This window comes from Cervus canadensis, chromosome 26 (assembly GCF_019320065.1).
Source record: "Cervus canadensis isolate Bull #8, Minnesota chromosome 26, ASM1932006v1, whole genome shotgun sequence".
In the NCBI taxonomy this organism is placed as follows: Eukaryota; Metazoa; Chordata; class Mammalia; order Artiodactyla; family Cervidae; genus Cervus; species Cervus canadensis.
The window spans coordinates 21,283,611-21,310,605 of record NC_057411.1 but is presented as its reverse complement, the minus strand read 5'-3'; the positions used below and the strand labels follow the sequence as shown (position 1 = coordinate 21,310,605).

At 39.3% G+C, this 26,995-nt stretch overlaps 1 protein-coding gene, 1 long non-coding RNA gene and 1 other non-coding gene across 3 annotated transcripts in view; 2 read left to right on the top strand and 1 right to left on the bottom strand.

Moving 5' to 3' along the window:
- Window positions 1–26,995, top strand: part of LOC122428473 (transmembrane protease serine 11E-like) — a 117,258-nt gene that overhangs the window by 14,165 nt on the left and 76,098 nt on the right. The window lies entirely within an intron of this gene.
- LOC122428474 lies at window positions 6,218–25,505 on the bottom strand. The gene is made up of 3 exons (XR_006265722.1): window positions 25,350–25,505; window positions 10,067–10,071; window positions 6,218–6,228 (listed from the first exon to the last, which is right to left on the bottom strand). It is a non-coding gene; the product is annotated as an uncharacterized LOC122428474 (long non-coding RNA).
- On the top strand, window positions 22,733–22,834 carry LOC122428548. The gene has a single exon (XR_006265765.1). It is a non-coding gene; the product is annotated as a U6 spliceosomal RNA (small nuclear RNA).

The following is a 26,995-nucleotide window of genomic DNA, read 5'->3' as shown; positions in this document are numbered from 1 at the left end:
GTCATGTGGGACCTTTTGTTACAGAGTACAGACTCTCTAGTTCTGGTGCTCGGGCTTAGCAGTTGTGGCACACAGGCTCTGGAGCTCAAAGGCTCAGCTTAGTTGCTCCGGTGTGAGATCTTCATTCCCTGATCAGGGATCAAACCCCTGTCCCTTGCATTGGAAGGCAGATTCTTAAGCACTGAACCACCAGGGAAGTCCCTCAGAACGCTTTTTTAAAAAAAATTTTTTATGGAGGCTTCATTGCAGAGGCTTGAGTGATTAAATCACTGGCCTTTGATAGTTGAACTCAATCTCCCACCTCTCAGTCCTCTCTGGAGGTAGGGAGGTGGAATTCAAAGATCCAACCTTCTAATCACTCGGCTGGTTCCCCTGGCAACCAAACCCCACCCTTAGGTGATCTAGGAGCTTCCCAATAGTCACTCAACCTGGGTTCGATTCCTGGGTGGGGAAGATCCTCTGGAGAAAGGAATGGTATTCTTGTCTGGCAAATCCTATGAACAGAGGAGCCTGGTGGCCTACTGTCCACGGGGTTGCAAAGAGCTGGACCCGACTGAGCGACTAACACTTTCACTTTGGCTTCCCCAAGTGGCACCAGGGATAAAGAATCCGCCTGCCAATGCAGGAGATGCAAGTGACACAAGTTCAGTCCTCGGAAGGGGAAGACCACCTGGAGAAGGAGATAACAACTCACGCCACTATTCTTGCCTGGAAAATCCCATGGACAGAGGTGCCTTGTGGGCTACAGTCCATGGGGTCACAAAGAATCAGATATGACTGAGCTACTGAGCACATGGAACATAACAAAATCCACTTTTATGGCTCCAGTCACTTAGGAAATTCCTGGAGTTTTAAAAGCTCTGTACCAGAAATGAGAATGAAGACTGTCAGGTGAGTGTATTCTCCTTGGCTCTGTCTCATCACAACAAAAATTTGGAGTGACCGACATTAAAGCCCTTGGCGTGTCACAGCTCTCAGGTCTTGGAAAGACGGTATTATAGCTCTCAGGTCTCAAAGGGACCATGTTATAGCTCTTAGATAAATCAGTGTTACAGCTCCATGTTACAGCTCTATTGTATTTAGATAATAGCAGGAAAATCCATCCTCGAGGCGTGAGGGCGTGCGGACCCAAAGATGCTAAGAGAAGAGTGCCCCAGAGCGAGGGAGAGAGAGAGAGTCCTTTGGCTCCTCTTTTTATATGTTTCCCCCGCTGGGCCTGCCTTATGTAAATTGGGTTAGCCAGGGTTGTTGTTTGTTCTACCTGAGGTCCTCACTCCAGTCCTCAGACCTTCCTTTGTTCTATTTTTGTGGGCTTTTCTCTTTTTTATCTTTTAGTCACCGCCATTCTGGACTCCTTTTCCCTATTCTAACTACCTAGCAAAGACCAGATACATATTTCCTATTATAAATCTGAGAAATGGAATAGTCCTGCCATATCAGTAAACAAAGATGTCACAGCCCTCAGTGATTCTGGCCCTCCAGTTGTGAATGTCTGAGCCCTGAGGATGCCCAGGAAGGAGAACAATACTTGTGATGGAGCAGCTGTTAGGCTATAGCCACTCCCTACCCTGAGCCTAGAGGAATTCAGGATACTGGCCTCAGATAGCTGAGATGCATATGAAAGAAGTGATTTCAGTGAACCCCCACTCCTGCATCTTCCCATATATAGAAAAGTGCTAAATTCCTGAACTTGAGCTATCTGGTTTTTTTTATTTCACAAAAATACTTTTGATGTTCAGACTATCTGTGTCTTGTTGCAAACCTCTGTAAAACCTGACTCTCACCCTCTTCCACCCCACCTCCAACCCCTCCCCTGTCTCCTCAAAGCAGTTGTCTCAAGGCTACTTGACATGCTGCCTCCTGGGTTTAAGTCCTAAACATTTCTTCCAATAAATAAGACACAACTATCAACTTTTAGATTGTGACTTTTAAGTGGACAAATCATGATATCATAATTACATACAAAGTAAAGAGACTGTTATAATCCAGTGAGACAGTTAGCATTGTGGTTAAGAACATAGACATTTTCTTTCTTTCTTTCTTTTTTTGCTGTACTATGCAGCACATGGGATCTCAATTCCCCAACCAGAGATTGAACCTGTGCCCCTACAATGCAAATGTGGAGTCTTACTGCATCAGCAGAGAAGTCCCTAGAACATAGACTTTTAATCCAAATTACCTGGGTTCCAAACTGAAAGGTCGGGCATATTGAGACATGCCCCGGAAAAGTGCCCCGGAAAAGTGCGGCAAGGCAAATTCCGGAGGCTGGCTAAACTCCCGGAGACCGACCCCCTGCAGCCTGGTCCAATCATGTACCAACACAGAGCCCTTAGACACTGACCGCCGCTGTATTCCGCGTTTTCTTCCTTATATGAAAAGACCTGGCTTGGACGCCGGCCCTGGCTATAAAACCCCTCCCCACCCCCTCATACCTCGCAGACTCCCTTTGTCTCCTCACTCGCCCGCCCCCGGGAGTTCTGCCCGAGAGCGACTGCTCAATATAGGCCTTCACCAACGGTCCTTAGAGGAGGCTTTTTTCCTCCCGCGGCGTTTTTCTAACACAAACCAGTTATTTCATTGACTGAGTACATGACATTTGAAGAGATATTTAATATTTATTTGCTTAGTAGGGATAATAACGGAACCTTCTTCATAGAGTGAAATTGAAGTTTTAGTGATTCAATATATCTAAAGAATCCAGAGCAAAATCCTGTACATAGTAAACACTGTATTATTAACTGTGATTGTAACAGAAGAATCTGTTATTAATCCTTATATGTGGAATCTAGAAAGATGGTACTGATGAACCTATTTGCAGGAGACACAGACATACAGGAAAGACTTGTGGGCACAGCAATGAAGGAGAGGGTGTGACAAACAGAAATAGTAGCATGGGAACATTTATATTACCATGTGTAAAATAGATAGCCAGTGGGAATTTGCTATATGACTCAGGGAGCTCAACCTGGTTCTCTGTGACAACCTAGAGGGGTGGAGTGGGGTGGGAGGGAGGTTCAAGAGAGAGGGGACATATGTATACCTATGGCTGATTGATGCCATGTATGGCAGACAATACAACACAATATTGCAGAGCAATCAACCTTCAATTAAAAAAAAAAAAAAAAGAATGTTACCGAATCTCAGTTCGTGTGCCCAATGCACAGGGAGGTCAAACAAATGGAAGTGAGTTTGGAGCAAAGAAAGGTTTACTCTAGGGCCAAAAAAAGAAAAGAGGTGGCTCTAAGAAACTGAAGCTGAGTGGGACCCTGTGGGACTCTCCCAGGTATAAAAAACTTACTGTGTCATCGTTCCTCCCACTCCATTCCATTTCTTGGGCAGATTTCAAACATTTATGATTAGAGAAATGAAAGAATTCAGAAACAAAGGAAAAGCAGTCAAAAAACAATAGTGCAACAAGAAAGCAGAATCCTACTCCTCCCCCCACACCACCCCAAAGGAATATACATTGCAGTATACCTTTGAGTTCTTCTACAGGACCTATTGGAAAAGGGCATGGCAACCCACTCCAGTATTCTTCCTGGGAGAATCCATGGACTGAGGAGCCTGGCAGGTTACAGTCCATGGGGTCCCAAAGAGTTGGACAGGACTGAAGCGACTTAGCATGCACAGGAACGATGGCCCCCCACCCAGGTGGAGAATAGCAACTACATACTGAGACCCCAGACAGGTTGGAACCAGAAGGCTCAGGATTAAAATTCTCAGAGCTCTGCCCTGTTACCTCACCATCAACCAATCAGGAGAAAGTCACACGCCCTAGAGCCCCATACCCAAATTTTACCTATAAAAACTCTTCTCTGAAAATTACAGGAGAGTTCAGGTCTGTGAACCAAGCCACCCCTTCTCCTTGTGTGGTGCTTTCTCTGCTGCAGACTCTGATGTTTGGGTTTATTTGGCCTCGGTGTGCACCAGGAATATGATGCATATGATGCCATACCGTTTCCGTTGGCAACAAAATGTGTCAATAGCATTAGCTTCAATGGTAGGAGAAAAAAAAAAAAAATGTCTAAACTTTCAGTTGACTAGTTTGACTAAAAGATCAAACAACCTCTAAGAGCCCTTTTCCAGAGAAGAATGAAAGAATTCAGAACAAGATGGTGGGGGAGTAGGCGGATGTGGAGTACATCTCTCTCTCCACAGATGCATCAGAAATACACCTTCAGACACAGAAGTGCATGCAGAACACCAGCCGAGAGCGAACAGGAGTACCTGACCAGTGGGAAAGAATATATACAAAACTATAAAAAACTTGGTAGGGTGAAGGAACCAGGGGGAAAAACAGGAGTGTTAGTAGGACTGCACCTGCGGGGGAACTGAAGCAGGGGTCCAATCCCCACATCGGAGCAATTGCCTGAGTCAGAGGAGAAAAATTTAAGACTGAGAGTGAAACAGCTGATCCGTGGCAGCCTAAATGGAATGAAAATCAGACCGTCCTTACTGCAGCCATACATACCCCAGACAGGAATGCTGGTCCCCTAGAAGGCGCAGTGGCTGGGAGTTGGAGTTTAGGGATTGTGGAGCAATCCCAGGGCGAGCGCTGCTGTTGACTGTGGAGAGATGGATTGAGGGGATGTGAGGGAGGAGATCGTGGTGGGAAATGCTGGTGGAAGAAAAGCCAGGCAGCAATACTGCTGAGTCACATGTAGTAGGTGGAGCCATCACCATAGCCTCTCTCTCCCCACCCACCAGCACCGGCAGATGAATGATAGAGGCTGGATTATCAAATGCCTAACTCACTGAACTACAGAATAGGACCGCACCCAGGGTGCCCCTTTAAGTACCTGATGCACCAATCTACAGAGTAGGACCCCAGCCAGGGGGACCCCTCTATGTACCTGTGTGCGGAACAACAGAGAAGGTCCCCAGGCAAGGGAGCCCTCTAAGTGCCTGAATGGGCAGAGCTATGGAGAAAGACTGGCCAAAGAGGCCTTCTGATCGCCAGCTACACGAGGCTCGAAAAAAGACTCTGATAGGGCTATGACTGCAGCCACGGAGGCAGTCCGTGTCCCTGCACGCTTGGTGCTGCCAGGGTCCCTGCAAACCAAGCAGCTCTGCCACCTTCACGCTCAACTCTCTCTGGGCCAGTGTGCAACCCACATGTAGAGGTGGAAATAAAACCACAGTTGAAACCCAGGGGCAGTGTGGCTAAGGAAGAAGACCCAAAACCTTCCCACCAGCTGTACAAGCTGCAGATTAAATCCACAGGATCAACTAGGCAGACTGTGTCTATGGAATATATAAAAGGTCATAGAGAACTCCCATAAGAAAAAATGTGCTAGTTCTGATGGCTGTAGATGTTGAAGGCAAGGACACACAGGAGTAGGACCAGATTAGAATCTGAGCTTCCCCCACAGCAGTCCAGATATCAGCACAGTGTTAGAGGGCATTTTAGGGAGGTGAGGTGGACTGTGACTCCCAACTAGGAAAAGAACTGACAGCAATGATTCAAGAAAAACATTTCTTATTCTTATGTTTTGACTTGTTCTGTAGATTCTTTCGGACTTTTTTTCTCCCCCCCCCCCCCCCCCCCGCTGTTGTAGTTGTTGATTTTATTGGCAGTATGAAGTTCAATTAAGCTTTTGAGCTGTTTTATTCCTCAGTCACATTTTTTATTGTTGTTATAAACCTCTGCCTCTACGTTGGGCTTTTGCAGCTCTGTGGAATTTTCCTTTTTTTCCTCTCTCACTCTCTTTTCTCTTTTTAAATTTTTTAAACCTATTATTATTTTCCCTACATTTATTCCTTTGTTTGCTTTTCCTACTGTTCTTGTCCCCTTGCAGTTAATTTTTAATGTATATAAATCTTCTTTATCTACCTCTATTTAATGTTGCATATCTAGTCTTTCTTTCTTTTCTTTCCTCTCAACATATTTGTTAGTTTTATTTTCATTGTTTTATTCCCCACTTGGTACCTTGCTTTAGTTTTGTTTTCCAGTTTGTGCTTTAGTTAGTTTTGTTCTGGTAGATATAAATTTTGATTTCCTTTGTTCACCGGGTCAATATATTGTACTTTATTTTTGTTGAGCTATCTTGATTTCGCTTATGGGTGTATGTGTGTATGTGTATAATCAGCCACAGTTTTTATTGTTGTTATAAACCTCTGCCTCTACATTGGGCTTTTGCAGTTCTGAGGAGTTTTCCTTTTTCTTTTTCTTCCTTTTTTCTTTTTTCTTTCATTCTTTTTCTTTTCTATAATTTTAATTTTTAAAAACTTATTGCATTTTTCTACATTTATTCCTTTGTTTGGCTTTCCTACTGTTCTTTTCCCCTTGCAGTTAATCTTTAATGTATATAAATCTTCTTCATCCACCTCTGTTTAATGTTGCATATCTATTCCTTCTTTCTTTTCTTTCTTTCCTTTCCTCTCAACGTATTTGTTATTTTTGTTTTCATTGCTGCATTCCCCACTTGGCACTTTGCTTTAGTTTTGTTTTTCAGTTTGTGCTTTAGTTAGTTTTGTTTTTAACTGGTAAATATAATTTTTTATTTCCTTTGTTCTCTGGGTCAATTTGCTGTACTTTATTTTTGTTGGACTATTTTGACTTTGCACATGAGTGTATCTGTATATGTTTATATTCCATTATTTTAATTATTATTTGCCTGATTTTGTAACTTCCATTTGTCTGGGGTTCATCTTTGTTTTCTCATTTTTGGATATTTGTTTCAATCTCACTTACTACCATAACAAACCACTTGTGGAATCTTCAGTCCTGAGCAGAGATCAAGCCCTGAGCCTTTGGAGTGGGAGCATTGATTCCAAGACCCTAGACTACCAAAGAACTAACCCTAGGGAGTATCAAATAGTGAGAATTCACACAAATGAAACCACTTGAATACAAGACCCAGCATCACTCAACCATCAGTAGCACCCTGTGCAGGATGTCTCATCTAAACAACAAACAAAACAAAAATTCAAACCCAATCATCAGCAGACAAGATTAACACCTCACTCAATCTTGCCCATCAGAGGAAAAACAAACAAACAAAAACTCAGCACAAATCTCACACTATACAAAGCTTACACAAACCCCTGGACCAACCCAGGAGGGCAGAAACCAAAAGGAAGAAAGAATTCAACCTTCTCCAAAGAAAGAATTCAACTTTCCTTGAAGCCTGGGAAAAGGAGATCTCAAACACAATAAGTTTAAAAAAAAAAAAAAAATGAAAAGGCATAAAAACTACACAAATGAAAGAACAAACTAGAAACACAGAAGTCCAAATAAATGAAGAGGAAATAGGCAAACTACCTGAAAAAGAATTCAGAATAATGATAGTAAAGACGTTCAAAAACCTTGAAAACAAAATGGAGAAAATGAAAGAATCAATTAGCAAAGTCCTAGAAGAATTAAAGAATAAACATACAGAGACAAACAATACAATTACTGAAATTAAAAACAATCTAGAAGGAGTCAATTACAGAATATCTGAAGCAAAATAACAAATCAGTAAGCTGGAAGACAAAATGGTAGAAATAACTTCTGAAAAGCAGAATAAGTAAAAAGAATGAAAATAACTGAAGATAGCTTCAGAGACCTTGGGGACAATATCAAACACACCAACATTCAGATTAGAGGGGTCCCAGAAGAAGAAGAGAAAAAGAAAGGGCATGAGAAAATTTTTGAAGAGATTATAGTTGAAAATTTCCCCAACATGGAAAAGGAAGTAGTCAATCAAGTCCAAGAGGATAAAGAGTCCCATACAGGATAAACCCAAGGAGAAATATGCCAAGACACATACTAATCAAACTAGCAAAGACTAAACACAAAGAAAATACTAAAAGCAGCAGAGGAGAAGCAGCAAGTAATATACAAGGGAAACCCCATATGCTTAACAGCTGATCTTTCAGCAGAAACTCTGCAGAAGGGAATGGCAGGATATATTTAAAGTACTGAAAGGGAAAAATCTACAACCAAGATTACTGTACCCAGCGAGGATCTCATTCAAAAGTGATGGAGAAATAAAAAGATCTTCAGACAAGCAAAAGTTAAGAGAATTCAGCACCAACAAACCAGCTTTACAACAAAAGTTAAAGGGACTTACATAATCAAGAAATACAAGAGGAGAAAAAAGATTTACAAAATTAACCCCAAACAATTAAGAAAATGGCAATAGGAACATGTATATCAATAGTTACTTTAAATGTAAATGGGTTAAATGCTCCAACCAAAAGACACAGACTGGTTGAATGGATACAAAAACAAGACCCATATATATACTGTTGACAAGAAACGCACTTCAGACCTAAAGATACATACAGACTGAGAGTGAGAGGATGGAAAAATATGTTCCATGCAAATGGGAAGCAAAAGAAAGCTGGAGTAGTGATCCTCATATCAGACAAAATAGATTTTAAAATAAAGAAGATTACAAGAGACAAGGAAGGACACTATAATGACCAAGGGATTGGTTCAAGAGGAAGACATAACAATTGTAAATACCTATGCACACAACATAGGAGCAACTCAATACACAAGACAAACACTAACAGACATAAAAGGAGAAATTGACAGTAACGCAATAATAGTAGGAGACTTTAACACCCTACTCACACCAATGGACAGATCATCAAAAGAGAAAACTAATAAGGAAACACAAGTCTTAAATGATACATTAGATGAGATGGATCTCATTGATATCTTCAGGACATTTCATCCAAATGCAGAAGAATACACCTTCCTCTCAAGTGCACGTGGAATATTCTCCAGGTTAGACCACATCTGGAGAAGGCAATGGCGGCCCCCTCCAGTACTCTTGCCTGAAAAACCCCATGGATGGCAGAGCCTGGTAGGCTGCAGTCCATGGGGTTGATAAGAGTCGGGCATGGCTGAGTGGCTTCACTTTCACGCATTGGAGAAGGAAATGGCAACCCACTCCAGTGTCCTTGCCTGGAGAATCCCAGGGACAGTGGAGCCTGGTGGGCTGCCATTTCTGGGGTCTCACAGAGTCAGACATGACTGAAATGACTTAGCAGCAGTAGACCACACCTTGAGTCACAAATCAAACCTCAGTAAATTTAAGAAAATTGAAATCATATCAAGCATCTTCTCTCACCACACTATGAGACTAGATATCAATTGCAAGAAAAAAACTGTAAGAAACACAAACACATGAAGATTAAACAACACGTTTCTAAATAACCAACAGGTTACAGAAGAGATCAAAAGGGAAATCAAAAAAATTATAGAAACAAATGACAGTGAAAACACAACTCAAAGCCTATGAGATTCAGCAAAAGCAGTTCTAAGAGGGAAGCTTATAGCAATAAAATAGTACCTCAAGAAACAAAAAACACAACAAATAGACAACCTAACTTTATACCTAAAGCAACTGGACAAAGAACAAAAAACCCCCAAAATTAGTAGAAGGAAAGAAATCATAAAAATCTGAGCAGAAATAATTGAAAAAGAAATGAAAGAAACAATAGTAAAGATTAATAAAACTAAAAGCTTGTTCTTTGAGAAGATAAACAAAATTGACAAACCTTTAGCCAGACTCTTCAAGAAAAAAAGAAGACTCAAATCAACAAAATTAGAAATGAAAAAGGAGAGTTTGCAACAGACAATGCATAAATACAAAGTATTATAAGAAGCTAGAAGATGGCGGAGGAATAGGATGGGGAGACCACTTTCTCTCCTACAAATTCATCAAAAGAATAACTGAACGCAGAGCAATCCTCACAAAACAACTTCTGATCGCTAGCTGAGGTCATCAGGCACCCAGAAAAGCAACCCATTGTCTTCAAAAGCAGGTAGGACAAAATATAAAAGATAAAAAGGGAGACAGGGGAACTAAGGATGGAGATCCGTCCCAGGAAGGGACTCTTAATAGAGGAAGTGTTCAAGCACCGGGAAACCCTCGCACTGGCGGGTCTAGGGGAAGTTTTTGAACCTCGGCGGGCAACCTGACTGGGAGGGGAACAATAAATAAAACTCACAGATTACGTGCCTAAAAGCAACTTCCAGTGGAAAAGTACCCCAGATGCCCGCATCCGCCACCAGCAAGTGGGGGCAGAATGGAGAAGAGCAGGCGGCATTGCTTAAGGTAAGGACCGGGCCTGAGTGCCCTGAGGACAATTGGAGGGAGCTTTTGTGAATTACCAACTTAAACTGTGGGACAGTAAAAAAGAGAGAGAGAAAATTAACCGGCCCGAACACACTGCCGGCTGTTCGCAGAACAAAGGGACCGAGAAAGTCCAGAGAAGAGCTCACAGGCTGAGGACCGGCCCAGCCCCGCCAGAGGCAGGAGGCAGGGGGGAGGGGAAGGGGCAGGCTTGGCCCCAAGGACCGCATCCCCTACCACACTGCAAACAGGCCTCCACTTTCTAATCAAAGACTTCCTGAGATTCTGGATGGTCGACATCCGCCGGGAGGGTCGCGGCATGACACAGGGTGCAGGCACCCGACCGGCGCAGGCGGGGACTGAGGCTGGGACCGCGCAGGGCAGAAGACGCGCCGCACCCGGGGAGAGAGCCCCCCGTCAAGCGCCTGGCTGCCTGAGCCACTCGGGTGGCGTAGGCACAAAATGCAGGCGCAGCTTTGTGTTCCGTGCTTTTGTGGAACACCCGAGGGCTGGAACCGCGCGCAGTGCAGGGCACGCTCCATATAGAGCAGCCGGGAGCCTGAGCAGCTTAGATGGGAAAGCAGCGCCAGCCCCTCCCCGCAGCGCGAAGGAACTAGCAACCTGAATAAGAGACCACCCCCACCCGCCTGTGTCAGGGTGGAAATTAGGCGCGGAAGAGACCGGCAAACAGAAGCCAAATAAACAAAGGGAACCGCTTCAGAAGGGACCAGTGCAACAGATTAAAATCCCTGTAGGTACCACTGACTACACCGGAAGGGGCCTGTAGATATCGAGAAGTGTAAGCTGGAACGAGGAGCTATCTGAAACTGAACCGAACCCACACTGACCGCAACAGCTCCAGAGAAATTCCTAGATATATTTTTACTTTTGTTGTTTTTGTTGTTTTGAGTAAAAAAAAAAAAAAAAAATTTTTTTTCTTTTTTATTTTTTCTCTTTTATTTTCTTTTAAAATTCCCTATTACTCCCCCATTACTCCTTAACTTTCATTTTCATAGATTTTTTACGATTTTCTTAATTAGGAAAAATAATTTTTTTTTTTTACTTGTGTTGTTTTTTTTTTTTCTTTCTTTCTTTTTTTCCTTTTTCTCTTCTATTTTCTATTTTTCCTTTTCTCTTATTTCCTTTTAAAGTCCTCTATTACTCCTCTACTACTCCTTAATTTTCATTTTCATTACACTATAACCTTACCAAAAAAAAAAAAAAAAGAGAGAGAGAAGCCCTATTTTTAAACCGAACTTCATATATATTTCTAAAATTTTTGTGTGTGTGTTTTGGTTTTTGCTTTTAATATAGTATTTTTAAGAGTCGAACCTCTACTCTAGATTTTTAATCTTTGTTTTTCAGTATATGATATAAATTGTGGACATTTAAGAATCCAGTATTCAGTGCCCATTTTTATTCAGGAGTGTGTTGATTATTCTCTCCCAATCTTGACTCTCCTTTTTCTACCTCAGACCACCTCTATTTCCTCCTTTCCCCTTCTCTTCCTGATCCAATTCTGTGAATCTTTGTGGGTGTCTAGGCTACAGAGAACACTCTAGGAACAGACAACTGCATAGATCTATCTCTCTCCTCTTGAGTACCCCTTTTTCTCCTCCTGCTCAACTCTATCTCCCTCCTCCCTCTCCTCTTCTTCATGTAACTCTGTGAACCTCTCTGGGCGTCCCTCATGGGGGAGAATCTTTTGCCGTTAACCTAGAAGTTTTCTTAGCAGTGCTGTATAGTAGGAGAAGTCTTGAGACTACTGGAAGAATAAAACTGAAACCCAGAGGCAGGAGACTTAAGCCTCAAACCCGAGAACACCAGAAAACTCCTGACTACATGGAACTTTAAGTAATAAGAGACCGCCCAAAAGCCTCCATACCTACACTGAAACCAACCACCACCCAAGAGCCAATAAGTTCCAGAGCAAGACATACCACGCAAATTCTCCAGCAACACAGGAACATAGCCCTGAACGCCAACATACAGGCTGCCCAAGGTCACACCTAACACATAGACACATCTCAAAACTCATCACTGGGCACTCCATTGCACTCCAGAGAGAAGAAATCAAGTTCCACGCACCAGAACACCGACGCAAGCCTCCCTAACCAGGAAACCTTGACAAGCCAAATGGCCAACCCCACCCACTGGGTAAAACCTCCACAATAAAAAGGAATCACAGACCTCCAGAATACAGAAATCCCACTCCAGACACAGCAATCTAAACAAGATGAAAAGGCAGAGAAATACCCTACAGGTAAAGGAACATGAAAAATGCCCACCAAGTCAAACAAAAGAGGAAGAGATAGGGAATCTACCTGAAAAAGAATTTAGAATAATGATAATAAAAATGATCCAAAATCTTGAAAACAAAATGGAGTTACAGATAAATAGCCTGGAGACAAAGATTGAGAAGATGCAAGAAATGTTTAATAAAGACCTAGAAGAAATAAAAAAGAGTCAATTAAAAGTGAATAATGCAATATGAGATCAAAAACACTCTGGAGGGAACCAAGAGTAGAATAATGGAGACAGAAGATAGGATAAGTGAGGTAGAAGATAAAATGATGGAAATAAATGAAGCAGAGAGGAAAAAAGAAAAAAGATTCAAAAGAAATGAGGGCAACCTCAGGGACCTCTGGGAGAAAGTGAAATGCCCCAACATTCGAATCATAGGAGTCCCAGAAGAAGAAAACAAAAAGAAAGGCCATGAGAAAATACTCGAGGAGATAATAGCTGAAAACTTCCCTAAAATGGGGAAGGAAATAGCCACTCAAGTCCAAGAAACCCAGAGAGTCCCAAACAGGATAACCCAAGGCGAAACACCCCAAAGACACATATTAATCAAATTAACAAGATCAAACCACAAAGAACAAATATTAAAAGCAGCAAGGGAGAAACAACAAATAACACACAAAGGGATTCCCATAAGGATAACAGCTGATCTATCATATAGAAACCCTCCAGGCCAGAAGGGAATGGCAGGACATACTTAAGGTAATGAAGAGAATACCTTCAACCTAGATTACTGTACCCAGCAAGGATCTCATTCAGATATGAAGGAGAATTCAAAAGCTTTACAGACAAGCAAAAGCTGAGAGAATTCAGCACCACCAAACCAGCTCTTCAACAAATGCTAAAGGATCTTCTCTAGACAGGAAACTGCAGAAAGGTTGTATAAACGTGAACAAAACAACAAAGTAAATGGCAACGGGACCATACTATCAATAATTACCTTAAATGTAAATGGTTGAAATGCCCAACCAAAAGACAAAGATTGGCTGAATGGGATACAAAACAAGACCCTATAATGCTGTCTACAAAGAACCACCTCAAACAAGAGACACATACAGACTAAAAGTGAAGGGCTGGAAAAAAAATATTCAACACGAACGTAGAACAAAAAAAAGCAGGAGTCGCAATACTCATTCAGAAAAATAGACTTTCAATAAAGGATGTGAAAAGAGACAAAGAAGGACACTACATAATGATCAAAGGATCAATCCAAGAAGAAGATATAACAATTATAAATATATATGCACCCAACTTAGGAGCACCACAATATGTACGGCAAACGCTAATGAGAATGAAAGAGAAAATTAATAGTAACACAATAAGTAGTGGGAGACTTTAATACCCCACTCACAACTATGGATAGATCAACTAAACAGAAAATTAACAAGGAAACACAAACTTTAAATGACACAATGGACCAGCTAGACCTAATTGATATCTATAGGACATTTCACCCCAAAACAATCAACTTCACCTTTTTCTCAAGTGCACACGGAACCTTCTCCAGAATAGATCACATCCTGGGCCATAAATCTGGTCTTGGAAAATTCAAAACAACTGAAATCATTCCAGTCATCTTTTCTGATCACAGTGCAGTAAGATTAGATCTCAACTACAGGAAAAAAATTGTTAAAAATTCAAACACCTGGAGGCTAAATAACACTCTTCTGAATAACCAACAAGTCATAGAAGAAATCAAAAAAGAAATTAAAATATGCATGGAAATGAATGAAAATGAAAACACAACAACCCAAAACCTATGGGACACTGTAAAAGCAGTGCTAAGGGGAAGGTTCATAGCATTACAGGCTTACATCAAGAAACAATAAAAGAGCCAAATAAATAACCTAACTCTACACCTAAAGCAATTAGAGAAGGAAGAAATGAAGCACCCCAGGGTTAGTAGAAGGAAAGAAATCTTAAAAATTAGGGCAGAAATAAATGCAAAAAAACTAAAGAGACCATAGCAAAAATCAACAAAGCTAAAAGCTGGTTTTTTGAAAAAATAAACAAAATTGACAAACCATTAGCAAGACTCATTAAGAAACAAAGGGAGAAGAACCAAATTAACAAAATTAGAAATGAAAATGGAGAGATCACAACAGACAACACTGAAATACCAAAGGATCATAAGAGAACTACTACCAGCAGCTCTATGCCAATAAAATGGACAACTTGGATGAAATGGACAAATTCTTAGAAAAGGTGAACTTTCCAAAACTGAACCAGGAAGAAATAGAAGATCTTAACAGCAGCCATCACAAGCAAGGAAATCAAACCGTAATCAGAAATCTTCCAGCAAACAAAAGCCCAGGACCTGATGGCTTCACAGCTGAATTCTACCAAAAATTTAGAAGAAGAGCTAACACCTATCTTACTCAAACTCTTCCAGAAAATTGCAGAAGAAGGTAAACTTCCAAACTCATTCTATGAGGCCACCATCACCCTAATTCCAAAACCAGACAAAGATGCCACAAAAAAAGAAAACTACAGGCCAATATCACTGATGAACATAGATGCAAAAAATCCTTAACAAAATTCTAGCAAACAGAATCCAACAACATATTAAAAAAATCATACACCATGACCAAGTGGGCTTTATCCCAGGAATGCAAGGATTCTTTAATATCTGAAATCAATCAATGTAAACATCCACATTAACAAATTGAAAGATAAAAAACCATAAGATCTATCAATAGATGCAGAGAAAGACCTTTGACAAATAACACGCATTTATGATGTAAAACTCTCCAGAAAGCAGGAATAGAAGGAACATACCTCAACATAATAAAAGCCATATATGACAAACCCACAGCAAGCATTACCCTCAATGGTGAAAAATTGAAAGCATTTCCCCAGAAATCAGGAACAAGACCACTACTATTCAACATAGTGTTGGAAGTTTTGGCCACAGCAATCAGAGCAGAAAAAGAAGTAAAAGGAATCCAGATAGGAAAAGAAGATGTGAAACTCTCGCTGTTTGCAGATGACATGATCCTCCACATAGAAAACCCTAAAGACTCTTCCAGAAAATTACTAGAGCTAATCAATGAATATAGTAAAGTTGCAGGATATAAAATTAACACACAGAAATCCCTTGCATTCCTATACACTAACAATGAAAAAACAGAAAGAGAAATTAAGGAAACAATACCATTCACCATTTCAACAAAAAGAATAAAATACTTAGGAGTACATCTACCTAAAAAAAAAAAGACCTATACATAGAAAACTATAAAACACTGATGAAAGAAATCAAAGAAGACAAAAACAAATGGAGAAACATACCGTGTTCATGGATTGGAAGAATCAATATTGTCAAAATGGCTATTCTACCCAAAGCAATCTATAGATTCAATGCAATCCCTATCAAGCTACCAACGGTATTTTTCACAGAACTAGAACAAATAATTTCACAATTTGTATGGAAATACAAAAAACCTCGAATAGCCAAAGTAATCTTGAGAAAGAAGAATGGAACTGGAGGAATCAACCTGCCTGACTTCAGACTCTACTACAAAGCCACAGTCATCAAGACAGTGTGGTACTGGCACAAAGACAGAAATATAGACCAATGGAACAGAATAGAAAGCCCAGAGATAAATCCACGAACCTATGGACACCTTATCTTTGACAAAGGAGGCAAGGATATACAATGGAAAAAAGACAACCTCTTTAACAAGTGGTGCTGGGAAAACTGGTCAACCACTTGTAAAAGAATGAAACTAGAACACTTTCTAACACCATACACAAAAATAAACTCAAAATGGATTAAAGATCTAAATGTCAGACCAGAAACTATAAAACTCCTAGAGGAGAACATAGGCAAAACACTCTCCGACATAAATCACAGCAGAATCCTCTATGACCCACCTCCCAGAATATTGGAAATAAAAGCAAAACTAAACAAATGGGACCTAATGAAACTTAAAAGCTTTTGCACAACAAAGGAAACTATAAGTAAGGTGAAAAGACAGCCCTCAGATTGGGAGAAAATAATAGCAAATGAAGAAACAGACAAAGGATTAATCTCAAAAATATACAAGCAACTCCTGCAGCTCAATTCCAGAAAAATAAATGACCCAATCAAAAAATGGGCCAAAGAACTAAACAGACATTTCTCCAAAGAAGACATACAGATGGCTAACAAACACATGAAAAGATGCTCAACATCACTCATTATCAGAGAAATGCAAATCAAAACCACAATGAGGTACCATTACACACCAGTCAGGATGGCTGCTATCCAAAAGTCTACAAGCAATAAATGCTGGAGAGGGTGTGGAGAAAAGGGACCCTCTTACACTGTTGGTGGGAATGCAAACTAGTACAGCCACTATGGAAAACAGTGTGGAGATTTCTTAAAAAACTGGAAATAGAACTGCCATATGACCCAGCAATACCACTCTGGGCATACACACTGAGGAAACCAGATCTGAAAGAGACATGTGCACCCCAATGTTCATTGCAGCACTGTTTATAATAGCCAGGACATGGAAGCAACCTAGATGCCCATCAGCAGACGAATGGATAAGGAAGCTGTGTTACATATACACCATGGAATATTACTCAGCCGTTAAAAAGAATTCATTTGAATCAGTTCTAATGAGATGGATGAAACTGGAGCCCATTACACAGAGTGAAGTAAGCCAGAAAGATAAAGATCATTGCAGCATACTAACATGTATATATGGAATTTTGAAAGATGGTAATGATAACCCTATATGCAAAACAGAAAGAGAGACAGATGTACAGAACAGACTTTTGGACTCTGTGGGAGAAGGTGAGGGTGGGATGTTTTGAGAGAACAGCATGTAAATTATCTATGGTGAAACAGATCACTGGCCCAGGTGGGATGCATGAGACAGGTGCTCGGGCCAGGTGCACTGGGAGGACCCAGGGGAATCGGGTCGGGGGGAAGGTGGGAGGGGGGATTGGGATGGGGAATACATGTAACTCCATGGCTGATTCATGTCAATGTATGACAAAACCCACTGCAATGTTGTGAAGTAATTAGGCTCCAACTAATAAAAATAATTGAAAAAAGAGAAGCTATTAAGAACAACTATATGGCAATAAAATTAATAACTTGGAAGAAATGAACAAATTCTTAGAAAAGTTCAATCTTCCAGGACTGAACCATGAAGAAATAGAAATTATGAACAACCCAATTACAAGCCCAGAAATTGAAGCTGTGATTAAAAAAAAACTCCCAAAAAATAAAAACTCAGGACCAGATGGCTTCACAGGAGAATTTTATCAAACATTTAGAGAAGAGCTAATGCCTATCTTTTTAAAACTTCCAAAAAATTACAGAGGGAGGAACACTTCCAAACTCATTCTACAAGGCCACCACCATCCTGATACCAAAATCCAGGCACAGACAACACAAAAAAGATAGCTACATGCCAAAATCACTGATGAACATAGATGCAAAAATCCTCAACAGGATTTTAGCAAACAGTAGTCAGCAACACATCAAAAAGCTCATATACCATGATCAAGTTGGTTTTATTTCAGAAATGCAAGGATTCTTCAGTATATGCAAATCTATCAATGTGATACACTATATTAACAAATTGAAAGATAAAAATCATATGATTATTTCAATAGATGCAGGAAAAGCCTTTAACAAAATTCAGCACCCATTTATGATTAAAACTCTTCAAAAAAATGGACATGGAAGGAAATTACCTCAACATAATAAAGGCCATATTTGAGAAGTCTACAGCAAACATTATTCTCAAAAGTGAAGAACTGAAAGCATGCCCCCTAATATCAGGAACAAGACAAGGGTGGCCACTTTCACCAGTATTATTCAGCATAATTCTGAAAGTCCTAGCTACAGCAACCATAGGAGAAAAATAAATAAAAGAAATTCAGATCAGAAAAGAAGAAATAAAGCTGTCACTGTTTGCAGATGACATGATACTGTACATAGAAAACCCTAAAGACAGTATCAGAAAATAACTAGAGCTAATCAGTGAATTTAGCAAAGTTGCAGGATACAAAATCAATACACAGAAATCACTTGCATTTCTGTATACTAACAATGAAAAATCAGAAATTAAGGAATCAATCCCATTCACCATTGCAACAAAAAGAATTAAATATCTAGGAATAAACTTACCTAAGGAGACAAAAGAACTGTACACAGAAAATGATAAGATGCCAATGAAAGAAATCAAAGACTACATAAACAGATAGAGAGATATTCCATGTTCCTGGGTAGGAAGAATCAATATTGTGAAAATGACTATACTACCAAATGCAATCTACAGATTCAATGTGATCCCTATCAAATTACCAATGGCATTTTTCACAGAACTAGAACAAAAAATTTCACAATTCATATGGAAACACAAAAGACCCCGAATAGCAAAAGCAGTCTTGAGAAAGAAGAATGGAGCTGGAGGAATCAACCTTCCCAACTTCAGATTATACTACAAAGCTACAGTCATCAAGACAGTATGGTACTGGCACAAAAACAGAAATATAGACCAATGAAACAAGATAGAAAGCCCAGAAAAAAAACCCATGCACCTATGGGTACCTTATTTTTGATAAAGGAGGCAAGAATATAGAATGGGGCAAAGACAGCCTCTTCAATAAATGGTGCTGGGAAAACTGGACAGCTACATGTAAAAGAATGAAATTAGAACAATTCCTAACACCATACAAAGATAAACTCAAAATGGATTAAAGACCTAAATGTAAGACCAGAAACTATAAAACTCTTAGAGGAAAACATAGGAAGAGCACTCGATGACATAAATCAAAGCAAGATCCTCTATAACCCACCTCTTAGAATAATGGAAATAAAAACAAAAGTAAACAAGTGGGACCTGATTAAACTTAAAAGATTTTGCATAGCAAAGGAAATTATAAGCAAGGTGAAAAGACAACCCTCAGAATGCGAGAAAGTAATAGCAAATGAAGAAACTGACAAAGGATTAATGTCCAAAATATGCAAGCAACTCATACAACCCAATGCCAGAAAAACAAACAACCCAATCAAAAACTGGACAAATGACTTAAACAGACATTTCTCCAAAAAAGACATACAGAAGGCTAACAAACACATGAAAAATGCTCGACATTGCTCATTATTACAGAAATGCAAATCAAAACTACAATGAGATATCACCTTACACTTGTCAGAAAGGCCATCATCAAAAAGTCTACAAACAATAAATGCTGGAGAGGGAGTGGAGAAAAGGGAATGCTCTTGCACTGTTGGGAATGTAAATTGAAACAGCCACTATGGAAGATGGTATGGAGTTTCCTTAAAAAACTAGGAATAAAACCACTGTATAACCCAGCAATCTCACTACTAGGCATACACTCTGAGGAAACAAAAACTGAAAAAGGCACATGTATACCACTGTTCACTGCAACACTATTCACAATACCTAGAACATGGAAGCAACCTAGATGTCCATTAACAGATGAATGGATAAAGAAATTGTGGTACATATACACAATGGAATATTACTCAGCCATAAAAAGGAATGCATTTGAATCCATTCTGATGAGGCTGATGAACCTAGAACCTATTATATAGAGTGAAGTGAGTCAGAAAGAGAAAGAGAAATATCATATTCTAATGCATATATACAGAATCTAGAAAAATGGTACTGAAGAATTTATTTACAGGGCAGCAATGGAGAAACAGACATAAAGAACAGACTTATGGACATGGGGAGAAGGGAGGAGAGGGTGAGATGTATGGAAAGAGTAACATGAAAACTTACATTACCATATGTAAAATAGATCACCAACAGGAATTTGCTGTATGGCTCAGGAAACTCAGACGGGGCTCAATATCAATCTAGAGGGGTGGGATGGAGAAGGAGATGGGAGAGAGGTTCAAAAGAGAGGGGATATATGTATACCTATGGCCGATTCATCTTGAAGTTTGACCTAAAACAACAAAATTCTGTAAAGCAATTATCCTTCAATAAAAAAATAAAAAGAATGAAAGGATTCGTTTATCTACTGAAAAATGACTGCCTCTTGTCTATAAAAAAAGAGTTTTTGCTTTTTGAAAATGAGAAACTGTTAATTTCTTAATTTTATCCCCAGGAGTTTTCCAAATTTCAGACATTTTTGTGAGTGAGTCTGCCCAGCATTCAGAAGGCTACAAGCAAAGGGAAGAAAGCTACAGAGAAGCATCAGTTTTGCCCCAGGGCTTTGCAATGAAAGTGCCACCTGCTTCTTTTTGGAGTGACTACACCCTGTCTTCTCCAGGCATTGTGGTTTCTCCTGTAAATGTAACAGCCATTTGTCTTTCTGACAACATTTCATTGTCAGGAAGTTTCTAGATAGGGATCTCTGAGCTAAAATCTCAAATTATATGCATCCACCACCCTCATATGATAATTACTCTTTTGGGCTTTAAAAAAAAAATTAAAAAAAAAATAAATAAAAAATAACTACATACATCACCAGTTTCACAACTGCTTAAGTGAGTGGTAAGATTAGTAGGCAAACTCCTAGAGAAATCATGCTGGTGACCACAGTTATTAAAGTGCACATTGTTAAAACGTTTGCATATTTTCCTAACTGCTGGACCACAAAGGAATTCCCATAAAATGTTTGCATGTTGTCAGGAAGGCACCAAAGTTTGAAGATTTCTTCAACATGATAGTACTGACTTGGCACTTCAGAACAAAAATTAAGGGATTTGTAAGGGGGTTGCCTTAGCTGTATGCTGACTACTTTGGGATTTCCCCTGATAAAGAATATCATGCAGTATTTTGGGTGGACATTAAATTTTCCCTTTTAAGAAACACAGATAAAATTACATTTTGTTAGCTGCTTTATTAGGGCTTCCCTGGTGGCTCAGATGGTAATCTGCCGGCAATACAAGAGAACTTGGTTTGATCCTTGAGTCAGGAAGATGCCCTGGAGAAGGGAACAGCAACCCACTCCGGTATTCTTGCCTGGCTAATGCCATGGACAGAGGAGCCTGATGGGCTAAAGTTCATAGGGTCGCAAAGAGTCGGACACAACTGAGCAACTAATACACACACAATTGCTTTATCAAGTCTTTATATGATAACTAGTCATCAACAACTCTTTTCTTTATCGATTTTAGTTTGGTCAAATATTTCCCAGAGTAAAATTAGAGGACAGGATTTTCCTGCACAGATATAAATTAATTTATAATGAATATATTAATGTTTTAATTAATATATTTAATATATTTACATTGTATATATAAAATATAAATATATATGAATATATAATCAATATATTAATATACTTAATAAATAATTAATTTATAACAAAACAATATACATATTAGACTATTAGAACTGAAAAAGGCAATAGAAATATTGATATCACTAATGAATAAACTATTTGGTCCAGGAGATGAAATGATTTGTACATTCTGGTGTGTGGGGCTAGCAAATTTCCTTAAGTTATTTATGGACCCTTTACCTTAATTTCTAACTCAAATGAGCATTATATAAGCGATCAGACAGTTCATAGAGCAGTACTGACACTGTGAATAAATTGGGCTTGCTATCTCCATTTCAGATCCTTTCTAGCTATCTATCTTTCTGGTCAGATGAAAGACAGGACTTGGTTTAGCAGCTCACTTTATTAGAAGGGATGAATTTGCCTAGGTCTAAACCAAAGCTTACTCAGTTAGGCCCAGGATATCCATCTATACCAGTGATATAATACTTCTACTTTTGTTGATTCACCCTTTTTAACAGAATACTTAAACCTTTTTACTGTGCTGGTGTTTAAATTACACCTTTATATGCTCCCAGCATTCAGACTAAATAAACAATTTCATCACTGAGGTCTCTTTAGAGATAAAATAATTATTACTTTTTTCCTATGACATGTGTTTATTGTAAACATTTGAAAAACTACATTAAAATAGAAAGAAATCACTTGATATGAGAGAATCATATTTTTTGGATAAAAAAGAAAATTTGTGTTTGTTCTTAATCTATAAACAGTAAATAAATGCTTTTTACAGAAACTTTATTTATTTATTTGGCTATGTCCCATCTTAGTTTCAGCTTGCAGGACCTAGTTCCCTGACCAGCGATCAAACTTGGGTTCCCTGCATTGGGAGCTCCACATTTAGCCACAGGACTCATCAGGGGAGTCTGTTCACTACTGAAATTTCGGATAATACTTATAATCAAAATCAGTTAAAAAATTAATCTAGACATCATGTAAAGATAGTCACTGTTATATTCTCATTTGTGTTTGTTTTTCTATATGTGTGTATTAATTTGGTATTTGATGATTTTCAGATCTAAGTAATATCAAAGTAATAATTTAAAAAATACAGACGCCATAAATAAAAATCCAAGCAAGCCTCATGCTTGTTTCCACAGCAAATATACTGAAATTGGAACTACACAGAGAAGATGAGCATGACCTCTGCCAAGAATAACATATAAATTTGTCGAGTGTTCCTTATTTTTCAGTTATGCAAGATAAATATGACACCTCAATCAAGGTGGAGAAAAAGTGCAAGCTTATATATTTTCATAACAAGACTGGCCCTACATGAACTATGACAGTGAAATAATCCCTTCTGACATGGTGCAATTGCTATAGCTATAAACATAGGTGTCGTGGCTGATGTTAGCTGCAGAGGCTCCTGGGCTGCTGAGAGAACACTAGTCAGTTTTGTTTATGTGGGTGAGGTACTTTTCTGTGGGCGCCACGCCCCTGCTTCATTGCAAGATGCGCTTGAAGGCAGGATGCTGTCTTCCTTCTTGACTTGCCTCTCTTTCTACTTTTGAAATGCAGCAGAGTTGGATCATCCTGTATTCTGTCTTCTTCCTCATCACCTGAGATTTGAATAAAAAGGGACCTCTCCCTGGGATTATGAGGATATTAACAGAGGCTTCTGAGAAGAAAGCCTTTTGCTTTCACATCACATTGAAAAGAAAGGAGTCATTGGAGAGGCAATAATTCTAGAATTGAGGCGTTTTAAAAATTTGAGGAAGGAATTCCTCTCAGCCTTGTATTATTCAACCAACAATATGTTTTGCTTTTAGAATGAAGAACTGCCGGGGTCCAGCCTCAGCAGGATCCAGGGGTACCCTAAGGATGAACAGCGTTGGCGAGAGAGAGAGACAGAGAGAGACAGAGAGAGACAAGAGAGAGAGACCAGACTGGGGGTGTGCAGCAAGGTCTGGCAATGCTTTATTTTTTACTGTAGCTTTTATACCCTAAGTTAGTACATTTCTAAGGAGAAGATAGTTTAACATGACATCAGCTTGTCCTTCACGAAACCAGGGTGTTTTCTGCATACTTCTTTGTTTATGAGGGTCTGGTACATTATCTTCTGGCCTTGGGGCCTATTGACATTTTATGACCTAGGGAAATGCAAAGCTGTTTTCTGTAATGTATTCTTTATTGAACACAAGGGTCAGTCCTTTTGCAGAAGTTATCAGTTAAATTTATCTAAAACGTTTACCACACAAAGACTCTGCAGCTCCGGTGAGGCAGCCCCTGTTTAGCAGTCCTGGTTAAAATTAACAATTCTAAACTCTTATTTTTCTAAATCTTTAACTATAACCGCTTTTAGAATAAATTTTTTTGTTCTCTAATAGGGCTTCCTCACCTCCCGAAGGGCTCTGTGCCTATTAGGGCCTTTATGTGATCAGGTTCTTTATGCTGTTTATGATTAAGGTGTTGTGAGCAGTCATGTGCATTAGTAGTAGCATTTGTCAAGCAGGCTAGAATGCCAGTAAAGGGATCTAGATTGAAACACTCCTTTCATCCTGGATAATCTTATAGGATACCACCATCCGGGGGACATATTAATTAAAGTTCTAATTTGATTCTGTTTGGAGAGAGATCAGGGAAGGCCTTCTACCTGTGTCACAGAAATTAGGGAGTAGTCTAATATAGCAAGCATCAGAAAGACAGAGATCATCTTTAAGGTGAGCACTGGGGCAGCTTTTCGAAATCCCTGAGGTCCTGATCTGCCTTGCTTGTCAGGTCTTCTCCTCACGAACTTGTCATGGGTGGGATCTCGTGTGCTGGCTCCCAGCAAAGAACTTAACACTAGAAATGGAAAACTTAAGGCTGGCTGTGAACTCCACGGTTTAGGGGACTTTTTTGCTAACCCTTTTTCCTAAAATATTATTTAGAGAAGTAGGGAAAATATATTTCCTTTTAAGAAAAGCAACCTTGGCAAGATACAAACTTTTCTAGAGGAATCAGTCAATTCTATTTTTCTGTTTCTGATTGTTACAGATTCTTAAATAGCATCTTTAAAAAAAATACCAAAACAAACTCTCCAGTGATAGTCTGGATTAAGCAGGTTTCATTGTCTCCATTGAAAATGAAGTATTGCTTATGGCATGCCTTATTTGTAGTACTTAAATGGCTAAATCTAAGGCTTTTTCACTCATCTCCACTCCCACTCCCCTATGAGAGATGTTAATATAGAAAAGTCTGCCACTCTGGTGAGCAATATTTATTGAAACTTCAACTTTCAAATGCTAGTTTATGAGAAAAGACATCTGTTTATTTTTTATATTTACATTATCTATGTTACTTTTTAGCATAATGTCTTGGGTATATCATTTTTCAGTAGTAAAACAATAAATACGTATTGAGTTGAGAGGTCTAGTCAAGGGAAAGCTTAATTAATTTTGAGACTAGAAGGCAAAAAAAGAGCGTGTTTGCTACAAATCTTACTGGTTATTTCATTCTGAGCTTGAATATTGGCCATAATTTAGTTGAAGCATATGTGTTTATATAACCAGTATTAAAAAAGGTTATAGAAAGATCCCCCAAAGTCTCAGCTTTCTCTTCTAGGAAGTATGCAGGCATTATAGAAAGTAAATATTCCCTTTCACCTTTTAATATTTATCCTTATTTTATGTGTGAGGGAAACATTTAGATCATAGCCTGATCTTAGAAAAGCGATTTATTCTTTTGGCAAAAGTTTCTAATGCACAGCTTACTTTGACATACCTCTCTGATGGCGCAAGTGGTAAGGAACACGTCTGCCAATTCAGAAGACAAAAGAGACATGGATTCAATCCCTGGGTAGGGAAGATCCCCTGGAGAAGGGCATGGCAATCCACTCCAGTATTCTTGCCTGGAGAATCCCATGGACAGAGGAGCCTGGCGGGCTACAGTCCATAGGGTCAAAAAGAATTGGACACAACTGAAATGACTTAACACACTCACACACCTCTCTGGATACAGGCCTCTGTTGTTTGATGTACATGAATATTTTCGAATCACTTTTCCGGAGAAATAGCAAAACATATGTACCCACAGGACTTTTCTTAAGACAAGGTCTCTAGTTGCATATGTGCTGTGCTAGGCAAGTTTCCTGTAAGGGCATATACCACACACTAGGATTTTGCCAGAGTTAGTTTCTACGTATCATTCTGCATTTGTCACACATAATGAGAGCTTGTTCATACACAAGTGGATGTACCTGCCAAAGTCAGGACCATTTGGCAACTATTCCATTAAGAACACTGCTCTGTGTGTGTGTGCTTAATCGTATCCAACTCTTTGTGAGCCCACAGATTCTAATCTTCGAGGCTCCACTGTCCATGGAATTTTCCAGGCAAGAATACTCGAGTGTGTTGCAATTTCCTACTATAAAACAGTGCTATTCTGCTTTTCAGAAACAGGAGGGCAAAGCATAAATTACTAATGCATGTCCTTTTCCAGTGGCAATAAAAGTGATATCTTAAATTATTTTAAAATCCAGGTAAGGATGTAAATTAATGAATAAGTAGTGGAGGACAAATGAGAGAGTTTTCAATTGAGGAAGATTTGAATTGCTTATTTCTTTTCTCTGGACAAGACTTATTAACTATTTGTCTGGCTCCTTGCCGTGATGGATTTGAGAGCAAAGGATACCTTGCTATTGACTATTAATGATTGCCAGTCATATTACTTCTTTTTTAGCAGATTGAAACTATCCTGGGATGGTTTTCTGGCTCACCTATTACTTGGCTCATCATTCTCAATTAATTTTGCCAATTGTTATTACCTCATAATGCCTGTGCCTCAGGCAGCAACAGCTTCCAAGGTCAGCATACTACTGTTTGCCAAGGAGGATGGCTGTTCCAGGCCTGTACACCAAGTGTTTAAGGGCCCAGCTGGGCTCTGGTTGTAAGTGGTAACCTCAAAGTTGTCTTACTTATTCAGTTTTTCCACTTTTTTCTTTTTTGCATACTCTCTAAAATTATACATGGTAATTGGAAAAAAACTTGAGAAGATTAAAAAAAAACTAGAACATATATCAATTAGTTTAAAAAACAGATTGTACAGAAAATAAAAACAGAAAGGAATCTTTTTAAAATATCATTGGATTAATGTTTTCTCCTCCTCATCCTGTCTCTTTTTCTCACTTTTTCCTACTCCCTACACGTCTTTTCCTTCCTTCAAGTAATTTCCGACACACCCAAAGGCAAGGCTATGCAGTTACGAAATATTCTACTCCTGACAAAGAAAAATATAACGTAGCCTGTTAAAGAGATATTTATTGACCACATGGCCAGCTCACAGATTCTACAGACAAAGGTGAAGCTGTGAGGCTTGAATCCCAAGCAGTGCCTACTGCATGGTAGTAGACCTGAGCTTGGATTTTGTAG